This window comes from Staurois parvus, unplaced genomic scaffold (genome assembly GCF_062004578.1).
Source record: "Staurois parvus isolate SC_StPar_1 unplaced genomic scaffold, SC_StPar_1.0 ptg000229l, whole genome shotgun sequence".
Lineage (NCBI taxonomy): Eukaryota > Metazoa > Chordata > Amphibia > Anura > Ranidae > Staurois > Staurois parvus.
The window spans coordinates 5,312,595-5,340,105 of NW_028318025.1; positions in this window are offsets into that span (position 1 = coordinate 5,312,595).

A 27,511-nucleotide genomic window follows, 5' to 3' on the forward strand; every position below is an offset into this window, starting at 1 on the left:
GTATCCAAACTAAAGAACATCCTATAATATATTGTAGCTTACCTGGTTTAGGTGTTGTGACTGCATTAATTTTTTTAGGCTTTTTTAGTTTTTATTTTTCCCTTGTGATCCTACTAGTAAGGTTTCATTCACACTGGCACAACTGCATTTAGCTATTTTAAATGTAGGACTAGTCATCTGGAAAGTATAAATAACGTTTATGGCTACCAAGATCACTTTTTCCAGTGATTAGTTGTTCCAGCATTAAAGCAGTTTTAGACAAGTTTAGTAGCATTTACTTTAACATGCATTTAACGTGGTTATAAACTCTTACATATACCCAGTGAGGTGACTTGCCTCAGGTGATACACTGGGATGAAACAAATCCTCCTACAAAAATTGTACCTACATCCATTCAAAGTGCAGAATTTGCACAGGATCTTTCAGCTCTGAAACGCAGGGGGTGGGTAACTGAAGTTACATCAGTGAGGAGAGCTCTGAGAGCTGATTGGAGGGAAGAGACACATCTGCCTTCCACACAGGAACAGAGATGGGGCTGTCAATCTGCTACTATAACACAGAAACACTACCTAATTATGCATAATAATCCTCACATGTTTAAGTCATCATCCAGAACCAATTAAAATATAATATCAAAACCATGCATACTCATATTGTTCTCTCCATCCATAAAATCCTATTAGTGTAACCAGTGTCACAGTCAAAATCCAAGTGCACATATATTAGTAAACATAAATAAAGTAGTCTCTCAGTGTGCAAGTGTTCTTTCTTCCTTGTAAAGTGCAAAATTCTTGGTGCTCCCCACCGGTGCTCTCACTTACCCACCAACTTGTATGGACTCTTAATTTTATTTAAGAGTCTAACACGCTTATGGATATATAAAAGTTCAGCTGGGTCTTGTTGTCCTTGATGTTCTATTCTTTACCTGATGTTTGGATATTGACTTTATATTCACAGTGGTCACTCTATTGTAGTCATATGCTCAATAATAGGAACAAGGGCGGACTGACAACTCATGGGACCCCCGGGCAATAGGGGATCATGGGGCCCCGTGTCCTTGCCCAAACTCAAAAAAGCCTATGTAAAAGGTACCAGGGGCATCTCATAGGGCCCCCTACTTACCCAAGGCCCTCGGGCAGTGCCCGAGTTTTCAAATGGTCAGTCCTCCCCTGAATAGGAATGACCACCAAGAAATGGCAATCACCTATGTGACCAAAGAAAATTTACTAAAATAAAAAAAAACAAGCTCAAGGACTGTTTACTGACTGAATGCAAGTCTATGGAAAATGCATGTTGCCTGGCTGTGCAGGACTATAGGGGACCCAAATCTTCAGCAACTCCTAAGGAGATAGTGCTACAACAGAGCAGAATTTAACATTAACATAAGAATGGTATGGACACTTCATATGCCATCACATTCAAAGTCCATCAGATTCCATGTAAGTACTGTTCTTGATGAGTAATAAATCCAGGACCACAGCACTGCAAGGGCACAGAACTAAGCATTAGGCAATCAGACTACCCAAGAATGACAATGGGGGTTATTTACTAAAGCTGGAGAGTGCAAAATCTGGTGCATAAAAACTAATCAGCTCCTAGGTTTTACTGCCAAAGCTTAATTGAACTATCTGAAGTTAGAAGCTGATTGGCTGCCATGCACAACTGCATCAGATTCTGAATGCACCAGTTTTAGTAAATTTCTCCCACAGATTAAAATATGTAAAAACATTTCATTTGTATTATGTGGCTGATCATCATGGGGACTCAACTCAATTAAACAATTGCATATACACTATATTGCCAAAATATTGGAACACCCATCCAAATCATTGGATTCAGGTGTTCCAATCACCTCCATGGCCACAGGTGTATAAAATCAGACTGCTTCTACAAACATTTGTGAAAGAATGGGTCACTTTCAGGAGCTCAGTGAATTCAAGCATGGTACCATGATAGGTTGCCACCTGTGCAATAAGTCCATCCATGAAAATCCCAGTAGACCAGATGTTTTTGAAACATTCGGACCAGCCCACCTGGCACCAACAACCATGCCACGTCAAAGTCACTTAAATCCCCTTTCCCATTCTGAGGCTCGATTTGATTTTCAGCAAGTCATCTTTACCATGTCTAGATGCCTAAATACATTGAGTTGCTGTCATATGATTGGTTGATTAGCAATTTGTGTTACCAAGCAATTGAACAGGTGTACCTAATAAAGTGGCCGGTGAGTGTACATATTGTAACAATTTTCGGTAAGTACTTCAAGTAGGGGGTCTATTGGTGTTCATTAGCCTAAACCCTTGAAAAAGATCTAACACTTTCCATTGCAGCTCACCACACTGAGCATCTCTGACTTCCTCCAACAGGCCAAAGTGAGGCTTCTTATTATCTGATTGGCCCCTATTTTGTAGCATTTTCATCTCCAAAGACCCCACAAAGACCCTCTAATCTCTCGAGCTTTTGTGATGCCATACTGCCATCTACATTTATTTGTATAACGTTAAAAGAGAGTGGTGGGTGGGTGGATCACTTATCCCTCTTTCAACCTTTCTGAAATAATGAATGTAACCGGCTCCTGCTATAGCTCTTGAAATTCTTTATGGACTCGAAGGAATACAACATACAGTCCTCCAGGCTTACACATATAGACCCTCAGTTGATCTTAATCATGACCACCCAGCAGCCCATAGTCACTACCCTGGGTCTTCTCCTTGCCATCTAAACCTCATCTGCCTATCAGGTAAATGTTCATCTAACCCTTTATTGGCCTACTCCTTCCCCTATTCATGTATACTCTTCATTTATTTCTTTTGTTATTCCTGTTTCTTTTGCATTTTGTATATTATAAAATCATGATATAAAAATAGATATTTACGATTGGTTTAATGACATAACCCCTTCCCCTGCAACCACAGCCTGTAGTGTTCTTTTTCCTTAAATAGCAGAAGAGTAAATGCACTGTTGAAAGGAATGTTATTTTACTGCAGATATTCAGCTTTTGTTCTTGGCCTGTGCTTTTAATTTGGTTAAAGACAATGCGAAATGTGACGGTCTTTAATGTGGTTTGGCAAGATGCAACAAATGGATATTACATAACCGAACAATGTGGTGTGTGCAACAAATAGTAACAAATAGAAGTAGTCATTTTTTTTATTTTTTAACATCAAATATTGATGTTTTTAATGCATTACAAAATGCAATTGCACAGTTAAATGAATTACTTAAATGGTGCAAAGAAAGTGTGTTCTATGAAAACCTATATTTCAAGTGTATATAGACGCAAGAACAATAATGTAATATATAGCAGTTTACCAGTTCTGAGGGGTAGTGGCTGCATTAGTTTTATGTTTTTTAGGCTTTCTTTCCTTTCTTTTCACCTGATTATGCTGTCAGGAACACATTTCCTGTCCTCACTCACTGAACTTGTGTTGTCACTCTGGACCACAGGTGTCAAACTGGTGGCCCTTCAACTGTTGCCAAACTGCAAGTCCAATGAGACATTGCAAGGTTGACAGTTACAAGCATGACTCCCAAAGTTAGAGGCATGATGGGACTTGTAGTTTCGCAACAGCTGGAGGGCTGCCAGTTTGATACCGCTGCTCTAGACTGTTCTCCTGATTTGGATTACAAACACTTCCTTCTCTCCATTAAATGGAAAGGGTGGTGAGGGTGGTGGTAAGGGTTTGCAGTTCAGAGAAGATATCTGGAAATGCTAATACTGTTATTTGAGGTTTTCCATTTAGTGAACAGAAAGTTACAAGGACATTGGATTATTATCAGGATCAGTAGGAATTTGCAACAAATGTACTTAGTCTGTAAAAAAGAAACAAAATTCAGCCACTAAATCTAAGGTCTTGCAAGCTGCAATATATTTTTATTGGGTTTATATATACACTTTAAGGGGTCGTTCATACTTGACTGTTTTACCAACGCTTGCCAAACGCCCCTATAGCGTTTGGCAAGCGTTGGTCCGGCGTTTGCAGAGCGGTTTTTAACGCTCGGCAAACGCTCCGCAAACGCCGCATGCGCGGTTTAGCAGCGGTTGCTAGGTGTTTGGCGAGTGTTAAAAATGCCCCACAAACGCCTAGAATGAAGTTTGAATGGTGCTACCGCTCAGCAAATGCCCCGCAACCGCGCCGCAAACGCCGGCCGGGCATTTACGGAGCGGCACCATAGAAAAGAATAGGAGGCTTCAACACCTCCTGACTCGTCCAGAGGTGTCCGTTTTGCCGCACCACGTTGCGCCGCGACGCTACCGCTCCCGTTAGAACAGCACCATGTGCTGCAATGTGCAGAATTGCCAGAAGCGTTTGGGAAGCGGTAAAAACGCTTCCCAAACGCTGCAACACCGCAGAGGACTTGTGGAAGAATCCCCAGTATGTGATCACAGTTTCAGAAACACAGAAGATAGGATACAATGTCACTGTGGCTCTTATGCAGAGTCTGACCAACGAGAGGAAGTACAATCCCCGCTGGTTACCAATTGGATTTGCCTTTTGCAAGGTTACCCCCAAGGGAACGAAGAACGGGTCACAGCAGAAATTCTCCCGCCAGCAAGCCACAGAAACAATAAACACCAATTTGGAGCGCGCACGAGAAGTCACCAAGTCATTTGTAGCTCCCCCTGGAACATATGTCATCTTACCCTTCACACAAAACAAGGGGCAGGAGTCGGAGTTTCTTCTGAGGATCTTCATGAAGACATCTCAGATTGCTGAATATCAAGGATTAGAAACAGCATCACGAGAGGACAACCCAGAGCCACACTCCAGCAGTTCCTCAGCACAATATCAAGGATTACAAACAGCATCACGGGAGGAAAATCGAGAGCCACACTCCAGCAGTTCCTCAGCGCAGAGGTGGAGAGGAGGTCCTGTGATTCCTTACTGAGCTGCTTGGAAGCAAACGATTTCCTGGAGGAGAGTTATAGCCTTGTGGCCCTTTGCGGGTCGAGTTGGGGAGGTGAGCAGGCATTGCTGCCATTGGAGGATTTCTTCCCTTTCTTTTTTATGAGCACTAGAAGTGAAGAACACTGAGTGTCGTTTTCACCTTACTGCATGGACTGTGTTTGTTCATTTATGGACACTTTTTCATTTTTGAAATATCACAAGTTCTAGTGATTTTTTTATGTAATAGTTTAATATATGGTTTTTTTCACAATAATCACGTACATTTGATTGAGATTCACATTTTTTTATATTTTTTATTCTGTTAGGTTGTCACATTTATTATTAGAAATAATCACAAATATATATATATATATGGTAATTAACACAGTTTTTTATATATATAATTTTTTTTCATCACTGTTTATTTGCAATATCATGGATTTTTTATTTTTTTTAATGTTTGATTTGAAGAATTAATTTAAGGGCAAGGAAAAGTTTTTCCTTATATATTTTGTTTTATATTGATATTTTTTATGTCACGGATATAATTTATTTATGAGGTATGGTTTTCACTTAATATTATATGCACTGTGTGTGTATTTAGGGATTTATTTTAGCGCTTCACTATTTTTGGTTTTGATACTTTATTACCTATTGGTTAAGGCAGAGTGTTAGCAGCTGTTAGGATAGGGACTTACCCATACTAAGCGCAGGAGGATATTCCCATTTACTTATCAAATACTAACTGTGAATGCATACTTAGTTGTGGTAATTTTCCTTTGTAGTATTTTTCCTGTTGCCCTTCATCTGAATTATTTCATCCTGGACAGTGTTTAATTGCATCTCTCCCCTCTGTGTGCTTGGCTTTCTTTCTACTGTATTTTTTGTGAGTCCTTTCTGTTTCAACTGTCTTCTCTTCTTGTTCTACTTCTTCTTCTTGTTCTTCTACCATTTTATGTACCACGAGTCTCTCCTATTGACATTGCCACTCAAATGCAGTAGGAGAACATGTAAGTCATGTCTTGTGTTGCCTTGTACTGTTTTTTTCCCTTTGGGACTATAGATAGTAAAAAGATTTGAGTCATGTAACGTATTCAACATAATGCAGAATGTCAGTAAGGTACAGAATTAATATTAATATTAGGTCATGGAAGACAGCAGATACACAAGAGTGCAACTATTATAGTATCAGACAGATTCCATACAACCATAACCCATTGACTTTTTATGTTTATATCGTATAGCACTACCAGGATTTATGCATTCTCCAAATCTTTATTTAAGTTTTTTTCAATGCTAAAGAGTTGATGGGTATCTAAACTCAACATTTAATATATTGCAGCTTAGTACTAAACGTTTTTAGATGGGGTGGGTATATTATTTTTAATTTTATAAGCTTTTTTTTACATTATTTTTGCCCAGGAATTCTGGCAGACTTTCAGTATTAAGATGACAACATTCATGTGCCCTCCTGTATTGGGGCAACAGAAACAAGATATGACTACAGAACCCAGAAACTGGGGAGGGCAGAGGAAGTTAGCAGGTCACAATATTCCTGGCAAGATCAACAGGTATTTTTTTTCTTGCTCCACAACCCCCACTATCATGTGATGTAGATTAATGTCTTACTGGTCTGCTGGTTTATGAGACAGAAAAGGCTCATTGAGGTTTCATAAATTCTGTGGAGAGAGTGGAGTCAACCAATCTGGCCGGAGAGAGAGAGATCTGCACCTAAAAATACTTACTGTTGTGAGAGACTAATGGTTCAGCTAAGTGATTCACTTCAGTAGGGGTACAAGCACTAGATCACAGGAGTTTCTGCACAAAAAGAACTTTTTATATTTTATATTTTTGGCAGGCCAAGGATATTGCTATGGTTTAGTTCAATAATTTTTCATATTTCATCAGGTGCATTTAATGTGCCCTTGTTTCAAAGTATAGTAAAAGAGGAGATGCACATTATATCAAACATAAATGCTTATACTCTTGGCAACGCTGAGATTTTCTTGTGTCTAATGTGCATGACTATTTAAGCCCAATGTGAGTCATAGTCTAGAAGTCGTATTTACTACCTAATGGGCACTAAATGGTTTTCATCAACCTTTCAAATATATTTTAGACAGACAGAACTCCATGGGAGACACTTACAAAGTGCACAGAGCTGATGGAACTGTATTATTTATCAAGATAAAGGAAGTAAGCTGAATTGTGAAAGAAATAACAAAATAAAATGTAGACTGAACAATATTATTGAAAAATAACTTAAAAATTAAGTAGTTTGGCTTTAAAGGGTATTTAAATCCAACATTTCATATTCCTGATATGTGCTTGCTGTACCATGTACTTGTATGTAAGGGGCGCTCTGAAGACTCTGATGTAAGGGGGCTGTGCAGACTTTGATGTAAGGGGTACTCTGCAGACTCTGATGTAAGAGGGGCTATGCAGACTCTAATGTAAAGGGAGTCTGCAGACTCTGGTGTAATAGTTGGTCTGCAGACTCTGATGTAAGGGGGCTCTGCAGACTCTGATGTAATGGTTGCTCTACAGACTCTGATGTAAGGGGTGCTCTGCAGACTCTGATGTCAGGGGAATGCTGGGAAGCCTAAAGTAAGTGGGGGCTCTAGTTTTCAGAGACCCTCTTATATACCAGTTCCAATTTACACCAGAGTCTGCAACATTCCTTCTTACAGCAGAGTTCCCTTCCTACCTCAGAGTTCTCAGAGGCACCCCTTATAGTATAAGGTAACTTTACAAGATTAGATGTAAAGGGAACTCTGCAGATTCAGATGAAAGGAGAACTCTGCAGATTCAGATGTAAGGGGAAACCCTGCAGATTCAGATGTAAAGGGGAACCATGCAAATTCAGATGTAAGTGGAAACTCTGCTGATTCAGATGTAAAGGGGAGCTATGCAGATTCAGATGTAAGGGGAACTCTGCGGATTCAGATTTAAAGGGGAACTCTATGGATTCAGATGTAGAGGGGGAACCCTGTTGACTCTGATATAAAATGAACTCTTGTAATGAAATCCATATGATTAGAAATGTTATTTAAGCACAAAGTATTTGTAATGTGGACACTACAAAAAAAAAGAAATTGCCATGCGCCGCTAAAGTGTTCGGGTTTGCCTTGAAGAAAAGATGGCAACCCTACCCTAGATGGCAGGAAGGGGGCCCACTGCAGAACATGTCAAAGGGTCCCACTGGGGGACTGTAATAAAGGGTCCCACGATGGCAGAAAAGGGTCCCAGGATCAATGGAAAGGGCCCCGGGCTCAGAGGGAAGGTGGGGGTAAGGGTAAGGGTGCCCTTTCCATTGATCATGGTTTCTTGCACCTGGGATATGAAGGTTCTAGTTATGCCTCTGATGTGCATTAACCAATCAGTAACCAGTCTATATCATATGTGCATAAATCTCTCGATCATTTTTGCTCATATTCTGAGGAAAAGTCATTATCTACAAGAGCACATGTATTAACCCATCAATGACAAGTTGGCAGTGTATGTTCATTAACCCCTTAGTGACATGTTGTCAGCCTATGAGCATTAACCTGCAGTCCTCAGCATGCAGTTTAACAAACATTTCCTATTAATATTTTTCTTTTATATTGTATAATATACTGTAAATAATATATATAGCCTTGTTGGGTTATCTTTCAGGATCATATAACCTTTGTTTACTGGCTGAGGTATAGCTGTAGAGTAATTTTTTTAAATGAACATTAACACAGAGAATTACAGTAGAATATCTGTCATTCACAGCTAACTCAAATTAGCCATTGGAAAGTAGTGTGTTTACATTATCCAAAACTACCCTGAAATGAATTATTCATGAGTTAGGGGTGGCCTCCCTGTGGTCTTGTTCTAGATCTTATCTAATTTTCATTCATAATACAGATTTACTATCCTGGATCACAATGTTAGTGTGAAACACAACTATGGTACCTATTTTCTATATTTCTTTTTCTCTTTACTGTACTTCTCCCAGTTATAGTGCTTCTATTGGATATGTCATATTGTTGGCCAAATCCTATACCGGTTTTGGTCTTATTTCTAATATATATATATATATATATATATATATACTATATATATATATATATATATATACTATATATATATATATATATATATATATATACTATATATATATATATATATATATATATATATATATATATATATATATTTATTACACAAATTGATGTCTACCTGTATATTGGTATCTGCCATTACATTGAAAAAGATACAAAACTAAATGGATTTCTGTACAAATGTTGTTATCTGCTGTGTCTTTTGATTTGTCTGGTGAGTCTTTATGCTAAAGAGGAATTTAAAATGCTGACAGGTAACATTTTTATCATAAAAGACACCCTAATGACCTTTTCTGTCATAATTGCTTCTCCCTGCTTTTCAGTGCTAATGGAGGGGCATTATTACAGCCCAGATTTCAAGCAGTCTAACCTGGAAGAAAGACCGGGAGAAGATGGGAGCATGACAAGTGAGAGCATTGGATTGTTTGGCGGGCAAGATATTGTGTTACTATGCAGTGCACAGGGGCGGACTGACCATTAGAGCACTCGGGAACTGCCCGAGGGCCCAGGGTCAGTAGGGGGCCCCATGAAATGCCCCTGGTACCTTTTTTATAGGCTTTTTTGGGTGTGCTTTGAGTGTGGTCAAAGACACAGGGGCCCCATGATCCCCTATTGCCCGGGGGCCCCATGAGCTGTCAGCCCGCCCCTGGCAGTGCATATTAGTAAATGATGGCATAAAGCTTCCAGGGGTCATTTTTTAAGACAGGGTTTAATCCCACTTTTAGTGAAGGGTTTTCTCTGGTCATAGGACTCCCTTGTTCACAGATCGTGTTACAAGCAGTGTACTCAGTGAAAGAACTTTCTTCCATTGAAGGGGAGGGAAGGACAGGGCGTGGTCCTGTTAGGTCATCTTTAGTGCAGCTGAACTTGGAGACCTGAAGCTGTAAACCCCAACAGCTCTAGAATTTCAGCAGTAGGAAGAAGAAAGGGCCTCTCGTGATGATTTCTACAGAACCCAGCTGCCTGTACATCATGGAACATACATCATTATAGGTAAGTAAAGTAACAAAGGCTGTAGCAAGAAAAATGTTTTGGTTTTTTTAGAGGATTTACTCCCCTTCCTGACTGGGCAAATTTTTACGATACGGCGCTGCATTACTTTGACTGACAATTACGCGGTCATGCAACACTGCACCCAAATGAAATTTATGTCCTTTTTTTCCCACAAATAGAGATTTCCTTTGGTCGTATTTTATCACCTCTGCGTTTTTATTTTTTTGCGCTATAAACAAAAAAACGGTAATTTTGAAAAAATATATATATTTTTGACTTTTTGCTATAAAACATATCCAGTAAAATAGTTTTAAAAAAATCAAAATTCGTCATAAATTTAGACCAAAATGTATTCTTCTACATGTCTTTGCTAAAAAAAAAATCCCAATACGAGTAATTTAATTGGTTTATATGAAAGTTATAGCGTTTACAAATGGCGTTATAAATACTGGAATTTTTTTTTATACTAGTAATGGCGGCAATCAGCGACTTATATCGAGACTGCGGCAGGCATTCTGACACTGGGTGGGAACTGACTAACTGTCACTGACATCTCCAGAGACACTAATACAGTGATCAGTGCTAATAAAAAGCACTGATACTGTACTAATGACATTGGGCAGGAAGGGGTTAACATCTGGAGCAATCAAAAGTTTAACTGTGTGCTGTGTGTGTTTTACTGTGTAAGCATGCTGCTTTGTATTGCTCTGCTGTGCAGAGCAATACAAAGCAGCATGCTGGTGCTGACAGGGGAAAGATCTGTATTGTTTACCTACAGACCTCTCCCCTGTCAGTGTTCCTCAGCAATCGCCGAGTGCTGGTGGGGAATCTCCGGTCGGGACCCGGTGATCGACAGCTAAAGCTGCCAATGGCAGCGTGGGTAGGACAGCACGCATACACATGCCCCTACCCAGAAATACAAAATCACATATATATATATATATATATATATATATATATATATACACACGTGATTTTGCACAGCTCTGCCGTCCTGTAGCAGTAGTTCTGCCATAGAGAGGTTGGGAAGCTATTAAACTAAACTTCAGCTTAAAAATAAGCCAAACTGCATAGCTATATCATGGAATTCATTGCTGATAGCACATTCCTATTCATAAAAACTGTTCCAGACTCCTCCCACTTGCCTGCTGGTGCAGTCAAGCTGCATCCTCAGTGTTTTTGTTGTTTCGTACATTGTGTGTTTTACTTGGCTAAATATTGATAATTAAATGATAAATACGAATCTGATCACTGATAATCAATAATTAGTCAATGATATTTTAGGAAAGCTTTTACTTGATCTCAGATAACAGTAGGCACAATAAGCTCCCAAATGACTCTATTGTCACTGTGTACATCAGAAAATTTAAAAGATGGAGTATAGGCATTTTGTCACACCAGGGACACAAGATCCCCTAATGATTTTCACTTTGTAACCTATTTTGAATGGATGTTCACATTCAAACCTAGGCCATAAGCGCAATGGTTTGTACAAAGTACAATTATCCACAGCAACCAATCAGAAATGTTCTTCTGTCCAATTTCATTACAGTGGATTGAAAATGGGTTGTTGTCATTGTTAGATAATAACACTTCTGTATCATGACTGCCTCCCTGATTAGTTGAGTCGGTGTGAAAATAAATGGTAGTTTTGTTAGATACTCATTTTTGCTTTTTTTTTCTCTTCTCATATTTCTGTTTGTAAGAAAACATCACTTTACACATTTGTATTTGTTATATATGCTGTAATATTTGTTAATGTCTTTCTCTTTTTTAGAAACTATTACAGCGACTGGATTTTTAAAGCATGAATAGAACAGCCACATTAGGTCTTCACAGACACAGACATAACACATATTCTATTATTCATAGATAACCCAGTCTATGCAACTCCATAACATCTGCTCATGAACTAAAGACAGTAATGAATTATTAAAAAAAATCAGAAGGAATTTCATTTACCAAGGCTATGACCCAGGATTAGAGACACAGACTAATTCTCAGACATACATACTCATACAGCTAGAAACCACTTGTACAATAAATCACAGTATCTCATTTTAAAATACTACCAGGTTGGGGCAGGAATATGTTATAGGTTTAGGTATGCACAAGTAGTCATTGCTTTTATTATGTACTCTTTACATAACAAAAGCTTATAACTGACTGGTTGCCATTATAACGTTTTTGCAGGATTATGTGATTTGGATTTTCCGCAAAGTTAATTCTTTAAATACTGACCCACTGGGCCAGGGTAAAAAGTGTTCTGTCAGTATTTAGCTCTTTGAAGCTGGACATAACCCATGCAACTAAATACACGTTTTTAAATACAGACTTTGGAACTGGTTTGTGATCCAAGTAGCCCTGCCAGGCAACATAGCTAGATACACAACACAGCCTGCTGATTGAACATTGAATTACCCAATGTCAAATTGTGAGTTTTGGCCTGGAGTTAATTTTTTATATTTACCGGTAAATCATGCACAAGTCTGACCATGATTCTGTCTACACTTCACATCCAATATCCTATACCATGTCTAATACTATGTAAGGCTTTGTATAGTATAGTGGCACTCGTATAGGTTACAATAAGGCACTCCTATAGATTCCAATAAACATAGTCACAGCTATGTCAAGATTCAGACCAACATATTTAAGGTGGACCCATCCTAAAATTCACATCTTGTGAAGATTGATATGGCATGTGTCAATGTTAACATAATCATATTATTATTAAATGTACCCCTTTTTTAAAGGAATGAAAAACAGTTTCTTCAGCAACTCCTGGCCATGCACCCAGGGGCGGACTGACCATTTGGAAACTCGGGCACTGCCCGAGGGCCCAGGGTCAGTAGGGGGCCCCATGAGATGCCCCGGTACCTTTTTCATAGGCTTTTTTGAGTTTGGGCAAGGACACAGGGGCCCCATGATCCCCTATTGCCCAGGGCCCCCATGAGTTGTCAGTCCGCCCCTGCATGCAACCCATTCCACCATTGATCACACCACTGGAAAGTATAAGTTCTGACATGGTATCCTAATCTTAGAAAGGGTTGTGACATGATGGTGTTAGGTGACCTGCTGGAACAGGATGTTAGAAGGCATTATAATTGTCTAATTTAAAAAAAAAAAAGATTTGAGTGTTTTAATCTGATGTATTTATATAAATAAAAATTATTTGATTTTTATATTATTCCTGAGTAGTACAGTAAAGTCTGTTTCAATTGTTTTCTGCATTCTAGGTATATCATGGATGTGATACCTTATGGATTACTGCTTTTGCAATGCATGATCAAAACCATCTGGAACAGTTCTTTATCAAGTATGATCTAGGGGTGCTATGCTCTCCCCAGCATGTCATGCCATAGAGCTGATTATGGGGTCACATTCCTCTGCAACCTTCCAAAAACAGAAGACAACTTTCAGTTGTGGCTTTCCAGCATATTTAAACATATGTCCCTGACCATTTTGAAAAACAAAAATAAAAAAAGTGCAAATAATGAGAAATAATGAGAAAAGGTGATATTGGTGGGAATTTCTAATGTGCAACCCAGGTCAGCATCCTGGCACTATTGAGGAGTTGCTATGAATATTTTTTAGTGATCACATTTATTAGGCCACATAGTGTATGTTTTAGGATTAACACAAGAGAAATTGTGTCACTAATCCCTGCCTTATCACAGCTCACCACTTTAGTTGCCCCTTTTTAAAGGGGTCAAAAGGGATCTTGGACAGTGATCCACTGGTGTAGTGAAAAACACAGCTCTCCAGAACTTGTCCTTGTGCCATAAATGCACAGAAGGGGAGGAGAAGGAAGAGTAGGAGCAGAAGTTAGGATTTTTTCATAGGAGTAGGTCACATCAGTAAGATTCGACACCCACTACTTCTATGTGACAGCACCCATATCTCTCCTTCAAGTTTGCCTGTCATTTTTTTTGGATGGTCCTGATTTGGGGAAGGGTGAGCAGTCTATACCTGTAAGATTCTATACTTGCTGTTGCCTGCCCTTCCCATTGGCTGTAAGATATCCCCCGTATGTATTAGCTGCTCTTCCTTGCCACCAAAGCGCAGTCTTATACATCTTTGAACTGCTTACTGGGGCCCATCTTGCAAATAGCAAGAAAAGGATGTTGCTGCTACATAGCTGCTGTCCTCTGCCTTGAGCATGGCCCCCTTAAGAGCAAAGACAGACTTTAACCCCAATCTATCTCACTCCATTCTGTAGTGCACTCTGTAATAGCCACTGGTAAAAGGACTCTTTTTTCCTAGTTAAACCATACACAGCCAGGCACACTGACTCTTCTTTACTCTTCCTCTGGCTCAAATGGAACAGTCTAGGGATATGTTTTTTAGGGTTTTATTATACACAGCCAGGCACACTGACTCTTCTTTACTCTTCCTCTGGCTCAAATGGAACAGTCTAGAGATATGTTTTTTTAGCGTTTTATTATAACTTTGAACTTGGATGGGGTGAAGGGAGCATGGATTACCCCCCCCCCCAAAAAAAAAAAAATAAATGGTGAACTGAACACTTTAAAGACTCCTCTATCTAGCTGAGCCATAAATTCATTAGTTGCCTCCTATCCCCCAGGCACTCTTCAGTGAGGGAGATACAGACTCACACCACCAGGTGATAGTTGGACAACTTTCCCACAACTTCCTCCTGACACTCTCAAGTGAGCTCCTCCAGACCCAAGCATACTCCAGTACTAGGCTTTGCAAATAAGCCTCCCAAGCTAGATCATCAGCTGAGACTTCAATGTCTTCAAAATGGCACCTTCAGTAATCCTGCCCTAGGGGCATAGCCCCTGCACAGGGGTCTCCTCCAGCAGGACTGGACCCAGGAATTCTCTCCACTTGCCTTGGGCCTCAGCCTATTTATGACCTCAAGCCACCTACCAGGCACGTCTCCCCAGGAATTGTCTATGCTCCTCATAAATATTCAGGCTGCTCACTGTGTTCTTCCTCCCACTATAACTCTAGAATCTTCTAGCAGGGAGAAGCAATCAGAGCAGCAGCCTGTGAGACACTGAACACTCAAACCCTGCTCCATCGATTACAGGAGCCAACTAAATTTACCTAACAACCTACATTAATCGGTGAGGGTGCTACATTTTAATAATTTTGTCAATGCCAGTTCTCCATCTGAGAACAAAAGGAATGGTATGCATGGTACCACATTCAATAAAGCAGAAATAGAACGTTCAAACAATTCCATATTTTGCAGGGGTAGAAAGTTTGAAGGGGGCTGGTGGGATATGAATATTGATCCAAGTGGATTGATAATTAAGATTGATAAATATAAAAGATAAATTGTTAAGTTTAGAAAGAAAGATAGATAGATAGATAGATAGATAGATAGATAGATAATTATAGTGAGAGGTCAAAGAGAAATAAAGAACCAAAGTAGAGCAGTACATAACTATAATCTTTCCTGCAACTGCTTGTGACTGCTCATGCATCAAGCCAGAAATGCTGGCTGGCTGCAGAAGTACTCAAACTATTCTGCATGACAGGAGTGTGCAAACAATTCTGCTGGATTCAGTCATAGCTAGTGTCTGGAGGGAGTAGTGGAAGAGGAATAGGGTGCATTAGCAAAGTCAGTTTTATAGTAGTTTTAACTGATTTCAATAAAGTTAAAATTTATTGGGTGGCTGCTGCTGCTGTCTGAAATACCAAAAATAAGCTGACAAAGTACAATGTGAGAAAAAATGTCCCTTAATACATGCTGGTTCTATGTCTCCCTCAAAGTCATATAGGCAGACCCTGTCTCCACTGTATATTTTTTAAAGCCTGATACTGACAAAGTGTCCCTGTGGTAGTGTCCCATTTCCTACATCTTCTTTTCCAATAGCTTGTCTATTAGCCTTGAAAATATCCAGGCTTCAGTATCAAGGGATTGGCGAATTTGCCCATGCTCCCATCGCAAATCAAACTCGGAACCTGGCAGATTTGCCCATCCCTACTATTGACTTCTGACCAGCTCTTGATCAGTCTACCCTGGCCAAACTCCTCCTCGGTACCAAGGACTCTTTCATTAAGGCACATGTGCTTATCTCTTCCATGAAGTTGAATAGACTACCTTTCATGGGTTTTTAGGGAGCTGGACTAAAACACTAATACTATTAAAGGCTCTAAGTGCTGAAAGAAGAGTGTGTCTGCATGTGAACACTTGTTTGTATCTCATCTCAGGGTCCAAAAAGTTAATTTGTCCTGTCAAAACCATGAGTTAGAAACTGATTAAATTATATATATTTAATTAATGTTTTTTGAAGAGTTCAGGAGAGGAATAAGTAATGATACTGTAAGGGTCAGATGACTGATAATTAAGTATTGTGTGGAGACCTTCATCTTTCAGGTTAAACCCATCACAGCTTTAATTATACCAATATACAAATGATAAGGGCATAATGGCCTTTTTACATCCTTTTTGATAACTGCCTTAACATTGGTCCAAGATTGATAATAATAATGTATCTTTTTGATAGCATGACATCCTTTCCAATGATACATGGAAGAAGATTTGTCTCTTCTCTACACAAAAATGTGATGCACATAAGTTCCGTTTAAGTACTATAAACACATATAAAAGAATATCTATCCATGTTACTTACAAAAATATGAATGATATATATATATATATATATATATATATATATATATATATATATATATATATATATACAGTATATATTTCAATATTTTAATCATTGTTTACCAGAATTAAAGTGAATTTTTCTTTTGAATAGAATGTGAAAGAAGAAGAACTCCAGTCTGTTTTTTTATTTTGTTTGTTCTCCCACTGGGGAGATATACCCAATTTTTCCTGGTGTCCATTGTCTCTGGTAGAGGAGGTGAATGGAAATCCAAAATATCAGACCCATCAGAAATGGAAGTGAGAGTAAATATTCTAATGGTAAGGTTAGTTCTAGTGACTGCAGTATAAGAGATAACATGGTTTTACTTCTTGCGGTGTCCCTGGGACAGGAAGAGAATGGAAACATCACTGATGAGATACATTCGAAAAAGCAAAAAAATAATCTGACAGGGGTCATAAAGAATATGTAAATGCTAATATTGAACTTCTCTTATTTGCTCTCTTCTAGTCTATTAAATATACCATTGAACCATTGCAAGGGAAAATGCGCATGTATTATGGCGATGTACAAAATATGTATTTTTTTCTCTTTCAATAATTCGTATTGATTGTTTTCACAAAGGAATTAAATCAGCAATACAAAGTACAGCGAAAATAGGAAAAAAATGTCCTATGATGTACTCTATAGAATAATCTGTATATAATGGACAATCAATAGAACATGTGATTGGCAATAGTTTTTCCCAATAAATTTTCAACACTGTGTATGTCATCTTTTCAACCAGAAATGTAGTAAACCTACAAAATATGTTTTTTTTAAATCTACTCTTTAAACAACCCATGCTTTATCCTAAAAAGAAAAAAAAGTCTGTTTGTGCACATTAAGGTATCAGTTTCTCTTGTCTGCTGTCAGGAAATTATTATTATTATACAGTATTTATATAGCGCTAAAAGGTTTGCTCAGCGCTGTACATTATAGTGGGGGGCAGAACATGAGCAAATACAGTAACAAAACAAAACACGCGGGGGTCAAGGGCTCTGCTCTTTCAAGCTTACAATCTAGGAGGGAGGGGACAGTGGTACAGGAGGAAGTGGCTGTGGGGGATGGAGTGGTAGGAGGAGTGGAGGAGATAGGCTGTTAGGTGAGGGTGGGGTAGGCTTCCCTGAAGAGATGGGTTTTCAGGGTGCGCCTAAAGGTGAGGAGGGTAGGTGGCAGTGTGATGGATTGGGGTAGTGAGTTCCAGAAGATGGGGGAAGTCTTGGAGAAGTCCTGCAGTCGGGCGTGGGAGGTGGAGACCAGGGAGCTAGAAAGTAGGAGGTCTTGTGAGGAGCGAAGAGTACAGGTTGGGTGGTATTTGGTTATCAGGTCGGTGAGGTAGTTTGGGGCAGCGTTATGAATGGCTTTGTATGTCTGTGTTTGTAGTTTGAATTTAATGCGTTGGGCAATTGGGAGCCAGTGGAGGGAATGACAGAGGGGGGTGGCAGAAGTGGAGCGGTTGGTAAGGTGGATGAGTCTGGCCGCTGAGTTCAGGATAGACTGAAGCGGGGATAGTCTGTGATGAGGTAGGCTGGTGAGAAGGGAGTTGCAGTAGTCCAGACGTGAGATAATAAGGGAGTGAACGAGTTGTTTAGTAGTGTCTGGGGTTAGGAACGTACGTATTTTGGAGATGTTGCGGAGGTGGAGCCTGCATGAGTTTGCCAACGATTGGACATGGGGTTGGAAGGACAGGTTTGAGTCTAGAGTGACACCTAGGACTTTGGCTTGCGGGGTGGGACTGATGGTGGTGTTGTTGGTCGTGATGGAGAGGGGGGGGGGCACGGGCTGGGGGGAAAATCAGGAGCTCGGTTTTGGAAAGGTTCAGTTTGAGGAAATGGAGCGACATCCAGTCTGATATGTCGTTCAGTAGATGGGTGATATGGGCGGAGACTGAAGGGGTGAGGCGAGGGGTGGAGAGGTAAATTTGCGTGTCATCGGCGTAGAGGTGATAGTTGAAGCCGTGGGAGTGTATCAGTTTGCCGAGGGAGGAGGTGTAGATGGAGAAGAGAAGGGGCCCGAGGACAGAGCCTTGGGGGACCCCAACAGAGAGGGGGAGATGGTAGCGTTATAGGTAACGCTGAAGGAGCGTTGGAATAGATAGGAGGAGAGCCAGGAGAGAGTAGAGTCTCTAATGCTGAGGGAGTGTAGTTTATTAAGAAGGAGGGGGTGGTCAACTATGTCGAAGGCCGCGGAAAGGTCGAGGAGTAAGAGGACTTAGTAGTGGCCATTAGCTTTGGCGGTTAGCAGGTCATTAGTGATTTTGAGTAGGGCAGTTTCGGTGGAGTGTAGGGGACGGAAGCCAGACTGTAGTGGATCGAGGAGGTTGTTGTTAGTGAGGTGGGCGCTTAGGCGATTGTAGACTAAGCGCTCAAGAAGCTTGGAAGTAAATGGCAGCAGGGAGATGGGTCTAAGGTTGTTCAGGTCGGTGGGGTCCAGGGAGGATTTTTGAGTTTGGGGGTGATGTGCGCGTGCTTTAGGGCGGAGGGGAATGCGCCAGTAGAGAGGGAGAGATTGAAGATGTGGGTGAGGGAGCTTTGGATGGAGGAGGAGGGTGACCGGAGGAGTTGTGTGGGGACAGGGTCAAGGGGGAAAGTGGTGAGGCGGGCTTCAGAGAAGACCTTAGTGACCTCCTCAGTGGTAGCAAGGCTGAAGGAGCAGAGTGTTGGGGAGGTTATAGTTTGCGGGATGTTAGGTGTGGTGGGGGGAAATAGGATAGAAAGCATGGGTAGGAGACTTGCAGTATGTGGCATCATGGGTCTGGTGCTGGATGGATATTTCTATATGGTTTTTACTAGGGATGAGCTTAGGGTTGGACAAACCCATGCTTGATCTAATTTTACATGGACAGATTTGGGTGAATGGGCAAACTAAATGGGTGTTCATTCAAGCTGAATTTCTAACTGCTTCGGGCATTTAGCATTGGTATTATATCCGCTGCTATTTGTGATTTTCTGCTTACTCTGGTGGTTAGGAAGCTGGTGACCATCGATTTTATAGTCTGGATGGATCTGAAGGAGGAACAAGAAAAAAAGAACCCCCCTCCCCTCCCCAAAGAAAAAAAAAATACATACTGGACTCTGATCCACACATGCAGCCTGGCTGGCCAGAAAATGTACACCCCACTTCCTGAACTCTACAAAGCCACATACCCTCAACAAGGGAAGGATAACTTGCCAAAAGGGACCACTTGGCAAAGCAACCTTATCCCTTTGTTACCAAAAAGTTGATCACCACCAGTGTCAATATAGATATCTCACAGGACACTTAATAAACCAACATAATTGCGCCAATGTACTTCAATGAAAATTATATATGGCAGGAGCTGCTATTAATAATAATAATAATGACTGTAAATAATAAAAAATGTGATGACAACCAACCACAATTAATAGCGCAACCCTACACCTACAATTAAATAAATATGTGAATGTTCATATATAAATTAATAAATAAATAGATAAATATATCCACCACCACATATGTGCACATTAATAAATATCAAAAATCAATAAGTCCATTCAAAAAAAGTCCATGAATGATCCTTTCATAAATGAAATAATGGGATTATGAGATCCTCCTTCACCAACGTGACATCCAGTGCTCAAAACACCCCATCAAAATGCACACTCACCATGTGCTGGTGATAAACCAGCATATCTTTATATATCCAGCAATCCACCACAATGCTCCGGTTATTAGGAAATCCTCTCATATCCAATTAGCACATGTGAATAGAAAACATACTCACCATTGTGCAATATCATCCAGATAGTTTATTGGTAACAAAACCCCCCTTAAAACCGCACTCACAATGAGTAAAAAATAAGCAAACATTGATTAGGAGCCACAGGCTCTATCTCCAGCGTCTCACCCGCCCGCCCTCAACCAAGATGGTGATGGTACAACCACGTGGTCCGGACACATGGGATAGCATGCGTGCGTGATGACAGCACTGATAGCCACACCCTAACGCGTTTCGTCAGACTTCTTCTGAGGGAGTTGATGAGGGCAAGGATGCTTTTCATATTTGGGAAGCTGTCTTTAAAAATAAGAGTGCCCCCAATTACATGCCACCACCTACGTGGATGAGTAATGGGTACAGAGACCCCTACTTATTCACCTACAAAAAATGTAATTAGGAAATAAACACACCACACATTTTAAACAACAGAAAAATTATGAGCGCTGGATAGGAACCAAAGAGCGACTAGCAGGAAAGGCGAACCTCAGAAGCCTCCATAATAGATGTATAAATAAAAACATGCAGCGCTAATACAAATAAAAAGATGAAGCATGAGATCTTGAAATGCAACCAACAAACAACAAACCAATCAAGGCTTAATCTCATACATATAAGGGATAATAGGATAAAATTGGCGTTCAGAGATGTGATCAATACTGATGAATATATATACGTCCAAAGTTTGTGTTATGGAGTGCACAGTGAAACTTTCAAGGCAAAATAGTGAAAAAATTGGTGATTTCTGTGACCATGTTCCTTTTAGGGAGATGAGTGTAGATTGCACTAACCGGAAAGCGCAATTTAATGCGTGTTTGAGTAATTAATAACCAACTCTTGGTCATCCACATATGGGAACTGGATCTCAGCGGGGATCATCTGGCCAGCGTCAGCTAGGCAAGTATCGCACCCTCAGTGTCTCCAGGTACCAGGGAAAGGAAATCTCACCAGCAGGGGGAGCCTGTCTCACCATTAATGTGGTAGCCACCAGGTCATCATGATATGCCTTGAAAGGGGGGGGGGCTCGGGAGTAGTGAGACAAAACACAGAAAATCCAGATAGTGTAGTACTTTATTAGAACAGCGGGGGTATATAACAAAGGTATGAAATCACATGCTGCAGTTGAAAGCTGGCAGGGAGAAATCAAAAATGGCCGTCGGCCATCCACGTGGGGAGTGACGTCACAGGGTGTAGGGCACCTCCCTAACGCGTTTCGTGCCCATGCACGTTATCAAAGGGAGTGTGCCTCCTGTTATGACATTTCTTAAATACCGTACCGCGCGCATGCGCAGTGGTGCCGCATCGCGTCATCGCGGTCAGTTCGCACATGCGCGATGCGCACGGACAGCGGTCATTCTACTGGAGCACAGTGTGATCTAACAGACAATCCAAGGACATGTAAGCTGACTTGTAGACTCCCACCTTTTCTTGGCATAAAGCAGTATTAATCTAAATTATGTGCCAAATAGCGAGCGGTGAAGCATTAATCAAAACAAATGGGTGTAATAGTAACCCTGTTTCTTAGTGAGCAAATAATACTCCGCTCACTGGTTGTACTTACAGTTGCAAGAAAAAGTATGTGAACCCTTTGGGATTACGTGGAGTTTTGCATGAATTGGGCATAAAATGTGCTCTGAACGTCATCTAAGTCACAACAATAGAAGAACACAGTCTGCTGAACATAATACTACACAAACATTAGATGTTGCCATGGTTTAATTGCACATAACATGTAAACATTCACAGTGCAGGGAGGAAAAAGTATGTGAGGCCCTAGCTTAATGACTTCTCCCAGAGCTAATTGGAGCCAGGAGTGAGCCAACCTTGACTCCAATCAGTGTGATGATATTGGATGTGTTGCTGACAGCTGTCCTGCCCTTAAAAAACACACACCTGTTTTGGGTTTACTGGTTTCAAGAAGCACTGTCTGATGTGAACCATGCCTTGCAGAAAAGAGCTCTCAGAAGACCTACGATCAAGAATTGTTGACTTGCATGAAGCTGGAAAGGGTTGCAAAAGTATCTCCAAAGGCCTTGATGTTCATGTGTCCACGGTAAGACAGACTGTCTACAAATGGAGAAAGTTTAGCACTGTTGCTACTCTCCCTAGGCGTGGTCGTCCTGTAAAAATGACTGCAAGAGCACAGCGCAGAATGCTGCACGAGGTAAAGAAGAATCCCAGAGTGTCAGCTAAAGACCTACAGAAATCTCTGGCACATGCTAACATTTTTGTTGACACATCTACAATAAGGAAAACATTAAACAAGAATGGAGTACATGGGAGGACACCACGGAGGAAGCCATTGCTGTCCAAAAAGAATATTGCATCACGTTTGAAGTTTGCAAAAGAGCACCTGGATGTTCCACAGCACTACTGGCAAAATATACTGTGGACAGATGAAACCAAGATTGAGTTGTTTGGGAAGAACACACAACACTATGTGTGGAAAAAAAGGCACAGTACAGCAACATCAAAACCTCATCCCCACTGTAAAACATGGTGGAGGGAGCATCATGGTTTGGGGCTGCTTTGCTGCCTCAGGGCCTGGACGGATTGTTGTCATTGATGGGAAAATGAATTCCAGAGTTTATCAAGACATTTTGCAGGAAAACGTACGACCATCTGTCCGCCAACTGAAGCTCCGCAGAGGATGGGTGATGCAACAGGACAATGACCCAAAGCATACCAGTAATTCAACAAAACAATGGCTGCAACAGCACAGAATACGCCTTCTGGAGTGGCCCAGTCAGAGTCCTGACCTCAACCTGATTGAAATGCTGTGGCATGACCTTAAGAGAGCGATTCACACCAGACACCCCAAGAATATTGCTACACTGAAACAATTTTGTGAAGAGGAGTGATCCAAAATTACTCCAGATCATTGTGCAGGTCTGATCTGCAACTACAGGAAATGTTTGGTTGAGGTTATTGCTGCCAAAGGAGGGTCAACCAGTTATGAAGTCCAAAGGTTCACATACTTTTTCCTCCCTGCACTGTGAATGTTTACATGTTATGTGCAATTAAACCATGGCAACATCTAATGTTTGTGTAGTATTATGTTCAGCAGACTGTGTTCTTCTATTGTTGTGACTTAGATGACGTTCAGAGCTCATTGTATGCCCAATTCATGCAAAACTCCACGTAATCCCAAGGGGTTCACATACTTTTTCTTGCAACTGTATGTAAGAAAACTCTGTAGAACTACAAGGACCAGAATCTGGGTCAGCCAGCATGTACTTACAAATGACATGAATGCCTATAAAATCATAGCACATAAGACATATAAAAAGGATAATCAATAAATGAATAATAAAAATAAGAATATGATAATAAAAATAAATATAAAACCACAAAATTAAACATTTATGTTAAAAATACACACACCAGCAATCTGGTTGTGAGGGTCATAACCCGAGGGTTGATAATGAATAAAAACAGATGAAATATAATTCATATAAAATGAAATAAATAGAATCAGAATGTAGTCAATGTCACATATAGTATGTATCACCACATGTGAAAATAAATAGCATGGAAACCAAATAAAATCCAATATAAAAGTAGGACAGGGTAAGGGCAAGGTAGAAAAATCTTAAATGGTGGGTTATGACTCCGGGTTGTATGCCGATATAATTATCCCCATATTAGAGATCTAACCAATCATATGATCATGTATAAATAATATAAGGTAATAGACCATGTTAGAAAACAGATAAAATTGCATTGAAAATCAATGGATCAGAACTAACGGTAATAAACAGATATAGATAGGCCGTCTGGTATTTAGGCTGACAATAGACAAAAATGAATAGATGGTTGGTGTATGGGAAAGATCAATTAACTGGTATCGATAAAGCAGTTGATATCTAGGTCTATGTTGAGGCCCTCTGGAGTAAGCGTTCTTAACAAGAAAATCCATTTAGTCTCTAACATAGAAACTGCTTGTCTTTTGAACATCCCTCTCCAGTGCCTCTTATTCACATCTATACCAATAAATCTTAGACAATGTGGATTTCTGCCATGTTTTTCTTAAAATGCATGGATACAGAATGTTCTTTGAACCCTTTCTTAATATTAAACAAATGCTCTCTTAATCTGTCCCTTAATCTCCTAGTGGTTCTTCCTATATACTGTTTTCCGCATGAGCATTCGAGAAGGTATACTACATGCGTACTGTTGCAAGTAATAGCCGACTGTATATCGTAAGATTTTCTGATTGGAGCGAAAGGATGTCACTGGTTTCTTATGAATACCATTATTGGTACAAATCATGCATCTATTGCACGGAAAAAATCCTTTGCGATTGAAGAAAAAGGATAACTCCTTAGGTGGGTCCACTACATTCGGAGCTAGATTTCTCAGCGGAAGTGCCTTACGATATATGATTTCAGGAATAGCTGGCAAAGCCTCACCAAGGATTGGATAATTTTTAAGTATCGCCCAATTATTCTTAATAATTTTTGCTATTTGTTTAAATTGGACAGAAAAACCAGTAATAAATGGGCAAAATATGTCCTTCTTAGTTAGATTTTTATCCTTGGTAGTAAGGAGATCTCCTCTATCCAAATTACCCACCTCTTAATATTGCCTCTAGCGGCCCACAGACCAGAATTCTCCAGGGCGTAGAATCTAAGTTCCGACCTGCTTGTTCACCAGAGCCCCTGATGGTGGGGATAGACTTGGAGCAAGCCGAGACCAGGTCGCGACCCCTGGGTGCAACCAGCTGTGGTAGAGGCACCTGTCGGTGATACGCAGCAGGTGAGAGTCTGATGTGAGGAGGTAGAGTAAGCGAGGCCAGACAGGCCGGGTCGGTAACAGCGGAGCAGGTCAGTACAAAACAGCAGGCACAAGAATAAACGGGTCATGGTCCGGGTTTGGCAACAGGAGATCAAAAGTGCAGGAGCAGGCAGGAGAATGGTCAGGCAATCCGGGGGTTAGAGCAGGAGAAGTCAGCAGATCAGGATCAGGCAGGGTCAGCAGCAAAGTAAACTCACAGGAACACAGGAAAGACCATACGGCACTTGAGCATTGCAAGAGCTGGGTTTAAATAGCCCGCCCGACTCCTGACAGGCGCTCCTGGGTCCTAATGCTTGCTCGGCGCCGTCATTGGTGACAGGCGCGCCTGGGTCCTAGTGCCCGGCTGCCTGTACATTTTGTCAGGACTCTACGCATGTGCGGATTCGATCGCCGCAGCGATCTTCCCATTCCCTGACAGTGAGATTGGTACCTTAAAAGTCCTGAAATTAATACTGCCTTATTCAATTATACATAATGGAGGTTTATCGGTGAAGAATATTGTTCCTCTTGTTTTGACTTCTGCTCCCATTTATTTATTTATTTCATTTTTTTGTGTCACAGGGATAAATTGTAAATTGTAAACCTGTGATCTCTGTGGTGTCTGACTGTAGCTTTGCTTGCTATGCCACCTGAGATGCTGGATTTCTTCCTGTCTGATTTTTTGGACTATCTTGTCTTGTCTCTTGTTTCTGGTGAACGTTTTGCACCCATGAACTTCTTGATTTAGGCTATGTCTCTGCACTTCCTGTTTACCTTCCTGTACTTCCAGCTGTCCTTATCTTCACTACCACTCATTACCAACCTTTGAATTGTTCCTCAGCCACGCTTCCCTTTGATCCCAACCTGCAACCAATTGTTACTGACCTTTGGCTTGTTCCTCAACCACGATTCTGCTTGATCCCAACCTCCAACCACTTGTTACTGACCTTTGTCTTGTTTACTGACTAAGCTTCTGCTTGATCCTTATCTGCTATATCTGCTAATGGACCCTGCTTACCTCCTGGTGAGGAGATTCTGAGGACCATAACCTTGTACTAATACACAACAAAACCCATCTCTACCATCAGGAGCTCTGGTCTCGCTTCGGGTGAGTCTGCATCATCTGCCAGGGTGACTTGCTTGTGTACTTATCCTGCTGGTCAATGGGATCCTCTTTACTGCTATAGCTACAGGTTTCCGAACCTAACCCCTGACCAGGACACCTTCCCTACTCCATCCAAAATTAAAACACGTGGCTGGATGTTTTTAAAATATTGCAGCCTATATTTCTCCACAAACACAGTATACATAGTGTGTAATACCTTTTTCAAATTCATATTAAGTTATAGAATCCCTAACAGTGAAATAAAAATCTCAATTAATAATTAGTTTTACGGTTGACCGTATTTCATGATCCATAACCACAGCTTAACTTTTCAATTCTTTTTTAGGGATATTTTGTGCAGAAAAATCTAAATAGACTATTTTTTTCTGTCAAATGAAATGATATAAAAATGTGCTATTTGAGGCACGGATATACTAGACAAGTAATTATACCTAGTTAAGTGTTTGCTTCTTTGGAAAAATGCTAATTGTTTAATCTTCACAAATTGATGTTCTTGAGTTATAATTTGTCTGTTTAAGAAGCACTGGAGATCATTTTCTTCATTTAAAACACTAAATCAATCATGATTTTTTATTTACATAAGAACTAGCCATTTTAAATCCAGCAGGGGAGAGTGTACATCTTCCTTACAAATTCAAACAAAGATACAATGATCCTTTTGCTATATATCTTATTGAAAACATTACTGAACCATATCCTACAGTTATGCTGCCAATCCTAGAAGTCTTTATATACAAGTTGTTGTTTTAAATACTAAGCTCCAGGCAAGTCTTTATTGTATAACGAGAGTGAAGAATGATTAGACCCTATGTTAGATCTTTATTGCTATCTCTGTCCTTGCTAGGGAGATGTTCCCTTACTTCCTGCCTTGGTATCACTCAGAAAATGTCACCCCTAGGTACCACAAAGGAAGTAAGGGAAAGGAAGGGTAAATCTCTCTACTAAGGCTTCCTATAGTAGTAAAAGCCTTACATGGGTCCTAACACTTTCCCCTTTCCTATTTCATCCTAACATAAACTTTAAAGCAGTATTAAACCCAATGCTAAAAATGCAATATATTGCAACTTATCAATCATAAAATATGGTGGCTGCATTTGTTTTCTTTATAGCCTTTTTTCCTTTGTTTTCACCTGGTGATCCACCCAGTAACACACCTTCTGTATTATAGTGCCTCCACTCTGAATGAGCACAATTGGCACAGCAGACAGCAGCATTGTCAGTCTGGGGGGAGGGGAGTGCTAGATATACTGACAGATTTACAAAAA